At 50.7% G+C, this 9,349-nt stretch overlaps 1 protein-coding gene across 18 annotated transcripts in view; it reads left to right on the top strand.

Annotated features, from left to right (window-relative positions):
• The first annotated feature begins 946 nt into the window (after window positions 1-946).
• TMEM229B (transmembrane protein 229B) overlaps window positions 947-9,349 on the top strand; it is a 40,878-nt gene continuing 32,475 nt past the window's right edge. For 5 of the 18 annotated variants that reach the window (XM_025442600.3, XM_025442609.3, XM_025442582.3 and 2 more), the window contains exons 1-2: window positions 5,463-6,094; window positions 7,168-7,247. The gene's annotated coding sequence lies outside the window, so the exon portion shown is untranslated. Of the gene's footprint in view, window positions 1,103-1,306; window positions 1,457-1,493; window positions 1,670-2,798; window positions 2,823-5,456; window positions 6,095-7,167; window positions 7,248-9,349 lie in introns of those variants that run through there. The other 13 variants (XM_049113279.1, XM_049113274.1, XM_025442610.3 and 10 more) reach the window with 9 other exon arrangements.

Genomic DNA, 9,349 nt, shown 5'->3' with positions numbered 1-9,349 from the left:
AATATCCTGGCTGGGGACAGAAGGCTGATGGAGGACTCATGGCTCCATTAAGCAATTAGAAGACATAGGATCAGATTAGGTTCAGATAGTTGGAAAGCAGCCCAGCTTCTCATCCAGACTGGGGCAAGACCAGCTGGATCTTTGGGTTTCCTTTCTTTGAAGACTCAGTGCTGCCCTGGACCTGTGAGAACTCTTTGTTACTGTGGCATGTGGGAAAAGTCAGCTAGAGGGCTAGGAGACATCAGGCCTAGGCACACCTAAGGTCTGTGTGAGAATTAGAAAAGGATGCCTGCCCCCTCAGGATGGACTGTTTACCAAAGGGCAACTTTAGGGGTCATTACCTGTAAATTAAATAAACAAAAAAGTGCTTTCTTCTTGGCTGCCATGCCCAGTGCCAGAACTGAGCCTTGGAGTGGGAATAGGAGTTGGATCACATTTCCACTCCCTGCTCAGTGGTTCTGCAGGACCTTAGACCTGTCTGACCGGCCTGACATCGATGAGGGTCCTCTCACCCATTTCCCAAGATCCATATTCCAGAATATCCAAGCTTTCTAGATGGCATCCATTATCTTCCTTCTAATAGAAGAATCTAGACCAACCTCAGAAAAAACATCCTGTGTTTAATCTTTTCAGTATAAACCAAATTGTGCACCTCGTAGCTTCAGGCCTCGCCTTAGTTTCCACAGGCCTCAGTTTCTCCGTCTTGACAACGGGGACAATAAAAATGACCTTGCGGGACTGACTCAGTGAATGGCCACAATGCTGGCACATAGTGGGTCCTCAGCACCACGTGGTCCGTGGCCCTCGGAGGCGCGAGACCTGCAGGATGCCGCCTGTCCCCACAACCCCTCAGATGCAGGCGGGCAGGCCGGGTGGGGAGGGCCGAGCAGCTCTGCACCGCAGCCACCTGCGCCACGGCCCGGGCGGAGGGCGCGCGCTCCCGGGCGCGGGGGGAGCGGCCGGCTGCCGGCGGCGGGAGGCGGCGGGGTCGGCGGGGCACGCACCCAGCGGGCGAGCGGGCGAGCAAGGAGTTAAGCCGGGCCGGAGGCAGCGCGCCTGTCAGACGCGAGCATGTGCAGTTTGCACCGCATCCGTACTATGGGTGAGTGCCGCCGCCGCCGCCGCCGCCGGGGGCTCGGTTCGGCCCGGGCTGCGGCGGCTGCAGCCCCCGGGCCCGCGCCGCGGCGGGGGCGCCCACACCGGCTGCGGGACTAGGCGCGGCGCGGGGGCGCGGGCGGCGGGGGAGGCACGGCCGGCAACTCGACGCGGGGGGAGCCGGAGCCCCGGGCGTGGGGGCGGGGAGCAGGCGGCGCAGGAGGGCGCCCCGAGTCCTGGCGCGGGAGGAGGAGCGGCAGCGAGCCCGGGAGACGGCGCTCCCGGCCGCACCTGCACCCGGCGGCCGGCCGGCCCTGCCCGGCCCTGCCCTGCCCTTGCCCGCAGCCTCGGCCCCGCACCGGTAGGTGCCCCCGAGGCCGGCGGAGAGGCCTTTTCGCCGCCCGTGGAGGTGGCCGCGCGGGGCGGGCAGCGCCGAGTGCGGCGGGGCCCGAGGATGGTGCGGTGATGGGGACCGCCGGGCTGCCGGGCTGGGGGTGCTGCTGGGTCCCTCTTCCTCTTTGCTTTCGGTTTCGAAGCGGCTGCCCCGGCTGGAGAGCGAGCCGCAGATTAGAAGGTGCGCCCGGGCTTGGATTCCCTGCGGGGGATGGGCGCACAAGGGGGCGTGTTGGGGAAGGGGTGCACATTGGCAACTTTCCCCGCCTGAAACAAAGGGGAGTCGGGGAGATGCGGGGTCGGGGGGAAGGGGCCAGCGGGGATCTCCCATCCGGAAGGTTGATGTCCCCCTTCCTCCGGGTGGAGAGCACCTCTGAGGCCGCCTTGGGAGCGCCGAGGGGGGCGCCAGTTTAAGTGGGAGCTAGGGAGCCAGGACCTGGGGGTGAGAAACACAGACCGACCCTCCTGAGTTTGAGGCCCAGGACTTTTCCTGAAGGGGATGGAACCATGCCAAGATGACCCTGCCACCTTGCATGGAAAAACTGGGTGATGGTAGACTGCACATCTGGGGTGTGTACTCTCTTCTCCAGCTCAGTGCCGTGGGGCCCGGCGGAGCCCCCCCCCCTCCCGCCGCCACCAGCTCTCCATTTGCCCTCTCCCGTTCACCATCCTCGGTGGGAGATGCAGGGTTGAGATGGGCACCATTATAGCCCTGTTCATGGCAAGGGCAGGGAGACATTGGCCTCTTTCCCGGTGTCTTCTTTTCCCTCTTTCAATGCCTGGTCAGAAGCTGACCCCCTTTCCTTTCTTCCTGGGACTTTCTCCAAGGTTTCCTCGTGGATATGTTTGGTTGCCTCAGGTACAGAGCTTCCGGTAGTAGGTTGTACTGATGCCACTTCAGATTGTCTCTGGAGAAAGAGATCAGGACCCCAGGGAGCTTTGCCAGTGTAACCTTGGGGGCTCTGCTCGCAGATTCTCATGTGTTCTCAGCACCTGGTAACAAATGACCTGTTACTCTGACCTTTAGACTGGTTTAGACCACCTGGGTTTCTATCTCTGCTGTAACAGGAAGAAGGGTAAAGGTTAGGGCTGAAGGGCTTGCCCTGAGGGTAGTATACTGTTTTTCTTTATAGAGAACAAATGGGCCAGGATGCAGGTCGCTGGTGTCTCCAACCCCGAGCTGGCTTGCATGTGACCTCTGGCTTCCATTCTGTGGCAGGACTTCCCATTGCCGTCCTTCCTCTTAAAAAGGACAGCCCTTTGAGAGTTAGGTTTTCCCCTGGTTGCAAGGCAGAACTTCATCTGCTTGCCTGTGGAGACAGAAGGCGCTGAAGGTAGGGGGGAGCTGGACTGTTGGGTGACTCGCCTGCCTGCTCCTATGAATGGGCTGCTGATACAGCGGTCGGGCCATGTTGCTCTGGAGACATGAAGGGGTGGGCTGGGAGGCCGTTTGGCCTTCTACCCCAAGGCTTTTACTTGGGGGTCAGAGATGGGTAACTGGGAGACAACAGGTCCTTGGAGGCCAGATAACAAGCTGATGTAATATTCACTTTGGCTACTCAAAGGCATCGGAGTTAAGGGAGGTTCCAGGACCAGTAAGGGGTAACAGGAGAAAATGAAGTCCCCTGAGCCCTAGATCTGTGACCCTGGAACTTGTGGCTGAAGTCAGGTGCAGGTGCTAGACCAGAGAACACCACCAGCTCACTCGTAGAGTACCTTTCCCCCTCTAAATGGGTAGAGTTGATGATTGCTCAGCAGCCACACTGGGTTTATCCCAAGCTATTTACCCAGAGCTGAGAGTAAGGGTCTGGAGGCCTGAGCTCTCCACCCCCAGTGGTGGGAGAAGGGCTTTTCTGTGGACTGTTCCTCAGATGTACTGAGAGTAAGATGGGAAAAGGATACTCTCCCAACTCCCTCTCTTAAAGCAATGAGGCATGAAGTTTTACATTTGTAAAGTGATTTAAGAGCCTTGGGTCCTTGAAGGATGTTAAATGAGTTAGGGAAACTTATACTACGTGTATTTCACTTGTATCAGATTTATATATTGTTTCTAAAGGGAAAGGTGTCATTTTGCAGGAAAGGGCTAGATTACAGCTTTTGTGATAGGGAAAGCTCAGTGTTGGTTTTTAAAAGTGTAGTGTTTAATCAGAAGGCACTTGCTGCGGCACACAGGCTGCAAGTGTTTTTCTGTCTGCCTCAGCTCTACAGATATCTTAGAGCTCCTTCCAAGTAGGGTTTTTTCCCGGTAGACAGTTTGCAGCCTGGACATCAGTGACAGTCACCTTCCAAGCTCTGAGAAGGGTGTCTGATGATGCTGGGGACTCTGATGTTACGAGACCTGGGTACAGGCAGTAAAGCGAAGCCGTTTGGTCTTATCAGAGGCCCTATCAGATCTGGCTGTCCTTGAGGGAAGGGAAATCTAACCCCACCCCTCCCCTCACAGCCTGGTCATTTTCAAATTTGTATCCCTTTACTTTCCTCCTACCTCTTCCCCTCACCCCCAATTTATAGACAAGAAGACTTAGGTTTTCTTTTTCTTTTCTCTCTCTCCTCTCTCTCTCCCTTTTTTTCTTTTATTGCAGGAACATTCCTTTTAAGGTGTGGATGATGTCTGACTTGGCAAACTCTCAGCTCCCTTTGTGGCAACACCTGGCTAAGGAGGGAATGTCAGAAGGGATGTCAGGAAGAAATACAGCCTTTCTGGCCAGGTCTTCCGCTTGCTATACCACCACCTCGCAGAAATCAGAGGCTTTTTATTTGAAAAGTAAAATGTAAAAAAAAAAAAAAAAGAAAAAGAAAAGTAAAATGTAAGCGGATTGCTGGGGAAAGGCTAGGAGGCAGCATTTTTGGTTATGGTTTCCCTTGAGGTAAACCGAGCCACAGTGAGAGTTATAACAGTGGATGTAGCATGTGTGAATGTCTGCATGCAGCAGGTGTTCCTTTCCTGAGATTTAACAGTGATTGAGACTCAAATACTAGAGAGTCCCTAATAAAATGAAGATGCACCCATGGAGTTCAGCTACCCCCGTGTTTGGTTTCAGATGCATATGTGCCTCAGGCTTTGCACTGTGGGATGCTCCATGCTGTGGTGATTTAAGGAAAAGGAAGTGGCTTTCACCGCTGCAACTCACATCCCTGGATAGAGTGGAAGCTAAATATGTCTGGTCTTGTTCCCAGATAAAAAGAAGGGCTTGAAAAAAAATTAAATTAAAAAAAAAAAAAAGAAGGGCTTGCTCCCTTCCCTGTGCTCACACCCATCCTGCAGGTGCAGGCGCCCATTCTCCTCCTCCTAAGGGTCCTCAATATTCACTTTAACATCAATTCTCCTATGTATAAGTTTAGTGGGGTTGAAGCAGAGTCGTATTGGTCCTCTGCTCTTTGAAAGGATGGTTCTGCAAGGTAACTTTCTACCCTCCTCTGATGTTGGTGCTTCTGTCTTTGGGGTTGGTCACAGTCCTGTCTGGCAGTGTGAGGAGTAACGAAAGTCATTGCCAGTTTCTGTTTCTGAAGAGCCAGCTGCCCATTATCCTTCACTCTGCTGACTCCCCAACAGAGAGCTTGATATCCTTTCAGGGCTCTTGGCTCTAATGTGACTGGTATTGTAGAAGGGACAGCATCCTTGAAATTAGGGCCAACAGTATACAGACAGGACTTGGGTCTCACATTGCTCCTTCTTGCTGCTCCATCCTTAAGAAGCATACGGTTAAAAAAAAAAAAAAAGGGACTAGCATTGTCAAATCCCAAACTCATGTAGGGAGATCTAATAGATTGGTGTGTGTGAGGGGGAGCATAATCTGAGAGCATTTTCTGCCATTCCTTTCTATTTCGGAAGCCCCACGTTCAGAATACACTGGATTAGCCATTTCTGACCGCTTCCGCAGTTGGGCTTGAATGATAAATGCTTTCTAGCTGGTTCATTCATTTACTGTTTCCTTTCAGTTTTTAAGAGGCACCCCATCACATGAGTTTCTGGAATGGTCCGTTTCCATCAGAAAGGTCACTCACCCTGAGTTTTCGTTAAGGCCTCGATACCAGCCCTGAGGATCTAGGGATGCCAGCCAAGAAGGAGATTGAAGAGCCACAAAGAGAGGATTCTTTTCTGGACCTCTGAGGGGTGATTCATGCTTCGAGATAAAATGTGCTTCCTGGGCTCCATGGTTTCAGTGCTGGCATGGTCGGTGGAAGGGCAGGCCCTGGTGCAGCCAGAAGCCCACCTTATAGACAATAATCACTGTACTTTGGAGCAATGGTAGGGACCTATTTTTAGCCTACTGCCGAACCCTACGTTTTTTTGTTTTTTTTTTTATAGCCATCCTTGGCCAGATCCCATTGTAGTCTGTAGGTTCCCCCTCCTTCTCATTCCCAGTCCAAGAAGCCTTTGGAAAGCCATGAATAAGGCAGCCAGGGCACTGGTCTTACTTTCAGCTTCTTCTTAAAACAAAAGTGGATGAGAAATATTGTCAGCACTGGGTGACACAAGGAGCAGCTCCAGATTTTTGTTTCATGACTGTGTTTTTGCCTGCGATGAACAAGGGGATGACTTTCTTACACTGACTTATTGGGTGCCTTAGAGCTTTCATACAGCCTGCACAGTTCCTAGCACATGGTGAGTACTCGTTAAATCATCAGCTGTGGTACTTGGATGTGATCAGATACTCAGATTTCTAGGTCATTGGGCATCATTTCTGCAGGAGCCGATGGTTGGCAAAGGCCTCCAGAATCAGGAAATCTTGGATCCTCCCTGATTCACTTGTGTGACCTTGGACAGCTGATTTCAGCCCTCGGAGCCTTAATTCCACAAATGGAGCTTTGGCTGGCTTCAGTGATCATAACAATGATAACAGTGACAGCCATCATTTATTAAAGACTTCCTGTATGCCAGGCATTGGGCTAAGCACTTGACATATGTTCTCTTTCTCTCCCAGCAATGAGATAGCTGCTATTAATTATCCCCATTTTAAAGCTGGAAAAACTGAGGTTCTGAAAGATAAGGTGATTGCATATGTCGCATGGCTAGCAAGTGTCCAACCTGAGATTTGAACTGAGATCTGTCTGATTCGGCTGTGTTCTATAACCTTGGGCCAGGGGATGGAACAGATGTTGAGGAGAAGGTAAACGTGGAGAGAGTGTTAGTAAGATATAAGAAAGAGAAAGAGAGCTGATGTGGATGAAACACAGCTAGTTAAGAGGAGATGGAAGTACAGATTCTTATTTGGAAAACAACATCCCAATGAAGAGAGAGAGGTTGGTACCCTGCACTGAGGAAGTAGACCAGATGGCCTGGGAGTTACTATAAGGGGAACAGACTTTCTGCTTGGCATAGGAATGTATCTCATAAACCCCATTTCATTTTGACGCCAAAATTTTTCTCTCACTGAACAGACTCTCTGGGCAGCACTTTTCTTTCTGTCACTCTACTGCCACTAGTCATAATGGCTTATCTTTGCAGATTCTTGACTCTACACCTTATCCTCCAACCTAGTTTCTGCTCATTATTATAGTCCAGGTGTAGAGACCTGATTCTGACTCTGGGGTCCCAGGAACACTCTGCAAAGGGTACCAAGCATTGGACTATCCTTTTCTTCTGAGAAAGTATTTGTGGCCACTGAATACTGCCTTCAAAGTGACCAGCTAGTTCATTGAGATGATTCTCATAATTTTCATCCTTATTTTTTCCAGGCAAGTTAACTCTAAGGCACTTCTGCCATTTTGAGGTGTTTGTGGAAGATGAATGAAGGTTGAGGTGGTGGCCTGGGGAGGTAAGCCGACCCTGCTTTGAGAGTTAGTGTGATGGGTATAATGGAGCATCATTCTAGGGGAGCAGCGAGATTTGGGTTCCCTCAGCTCAGTGACTCTGGCCATGTGACATGAGTGCTTTGGCCTTTCATTTCCTTATATGTAAGATGAGAACATTGAAAGAGAGGTTCTGTAATATCTCCTCCAGCAATAATGCTGGCTGACCTAGCAGAGTCTGGATGATTTTGTCCTTTCTCAGGGAATAATTGAGCTGGTCTAGAATTATAGGAAGTCACAGCTGGGAGGACAGAGGTGGGGTTGAAGGGGAAAGAAGCCAAACTGGGAATTAAGGACAAAGTCAGAGTGGCAGTAAGTCCCTTCTTGTGAAGGGGAACGGGATCAGGCCATTCCTCCTTTGTTTAAGTGAGGCAGCTGAGAGGTGGCATCTGTTTACCTTGTAAGCACCATCTCCTAAGTGGCGAGGAGCATCCCTTGTACCTTGTCTTAAAACTTAAACTTCACTTCCTTCATCCTCCAGCTGTCCCCAACTGAAGGCAGCAGGGAAGTTGTTTATTGGTTTATGTTTTACATTCTGCACTTGGATTTAGCAGACTCCAGGGCTTGGTTTAACCCAGTTTTCAGCCCCACCCCCCACCCCGCCCACCCAGGGCTCCAGGACCTGGGGACTTTGGCGGATACTTTCCTGGAGACCAGTGTTAATGAGAACATGCCTCCTCTTGCTGCCCTCACTCTCCCGGGGAGGCTCAGCCTAGGAACTCAGGGAGGTACAGCTTTTCTGTTCATGGGATTGGGTCATCTCAGTTTCTCTTCAAACAAAGCGATTTGCCCAAGGACCCTTGGATTCTGCTGTCTGTCGGTACATCATTGATTTTCATTCCATTGTATTCAAGGTTGAGGAGCAAGTGAATTCCCACTGAATCCACCAAACCAATCTTTTCTGGCGCTGCCTGCCTTACTTTTCCTTTTAGTCCTTCTTGCCCTTAAACCAGTGATTTCCAGGGGTGGTTACCAAACCACTGGGAGTATGAGAGATGATTTTAGTTAGCATGGGGACAAAACATTTCATTGTAGTAGCTACATTTCTAATAAGTATAAAGAAACAAGACTCATTGGGTTGCACTCATAAAGTGATTTAATTTTGTCTTCCACTATCTCCTTATACTTATTCAGTGGGATTCATTCTTTCCCTGCCCTGGGATGAAAAGCAGGCCCCATAACTGTTTGGGTGATTCTTAGGTAGTAGAAGGTCCTGTAGTCTCTTTAAGTCACAAAACATAGTCTCAATTCAGTACTTAATCTGTCCTTTGTCACTGGACTGGGAGGGACAGGAAACGGCTTCCTTGGCCAGTGCTGTTGTCTGCAGGTTTCCAGCTTCCTGGGCCTAGCAGGTATTTGATGCTGATTCTCTCTTGTGGCCATGTTCATGGCTTTCTCAGAGACTCCTCCCCTACCAGTTGCTTGGGATCATTCACTTCCAATTGTCTTGAGAAGAGCAAATTATCCTCTACTTTAGATCATTGTTCTTTCATCAGCCCCTAAAACCCAGTGATTTACCTCCAGTCTCTTCCAGCTAAGGCCCTGCAGTCTGTCTGAGTGGCCCTCTTGGACAAGACCTGTTCTGGTCTCCTGCCAGCCTTCTCTTGCATGTGGCTCCATTAGCCAGAGGAAACAATCATGCGTCCTTTGGTGCAGTGAACCTGGGAACGCAGGCTGACCAAGGCAACTCAGCCGTCTGCCTTGGCTCCTTTGATAGCAGATGGCCAGTCTGTGTCTCCCACCTTGGGTGCCTCAGGTGGGGGGCAGATGCTGGTCCTGTGCCAGTCAGATGCCAGTCAGATGTCCTCCCAGCTGCAGGGTCAGACATCAAGTTTCCAGAGCCATCCCGTTGAAGCCCCTCTCACCGGCTTGGCAGTGTCAGACCTGTTATCCTCAGTGCCTTAGTTAGGACTTTTGATTTAACCTCCAGATAAATGTTTATCAAAACCATAACTGTCACAAGAAGCTCCTGATGTCATGAATACTATTGCTCAGGATAAAGCTACAGTATATATTTAACTAAAAACTTCAGTGTAAAGGTTAACCATGGCTAACACTTAGCTGAGTA

Source organism: Canis lupus, chromosome 8, assembly GCF_003254725.2.
Source record: "Canis lupus dingo isolate Sandy chromosome 8, ASM325472v2, whole genome shotgun sequence".
Taxonomy (NCBI): Eukaryota; Metazoa; Chordata; class Mammalia; order Carnivora; family Canidae; genus Canis; species Canis lupus.
This window is presented reverse-complemented; position numbering and strand designations above follow the sequence as displayed.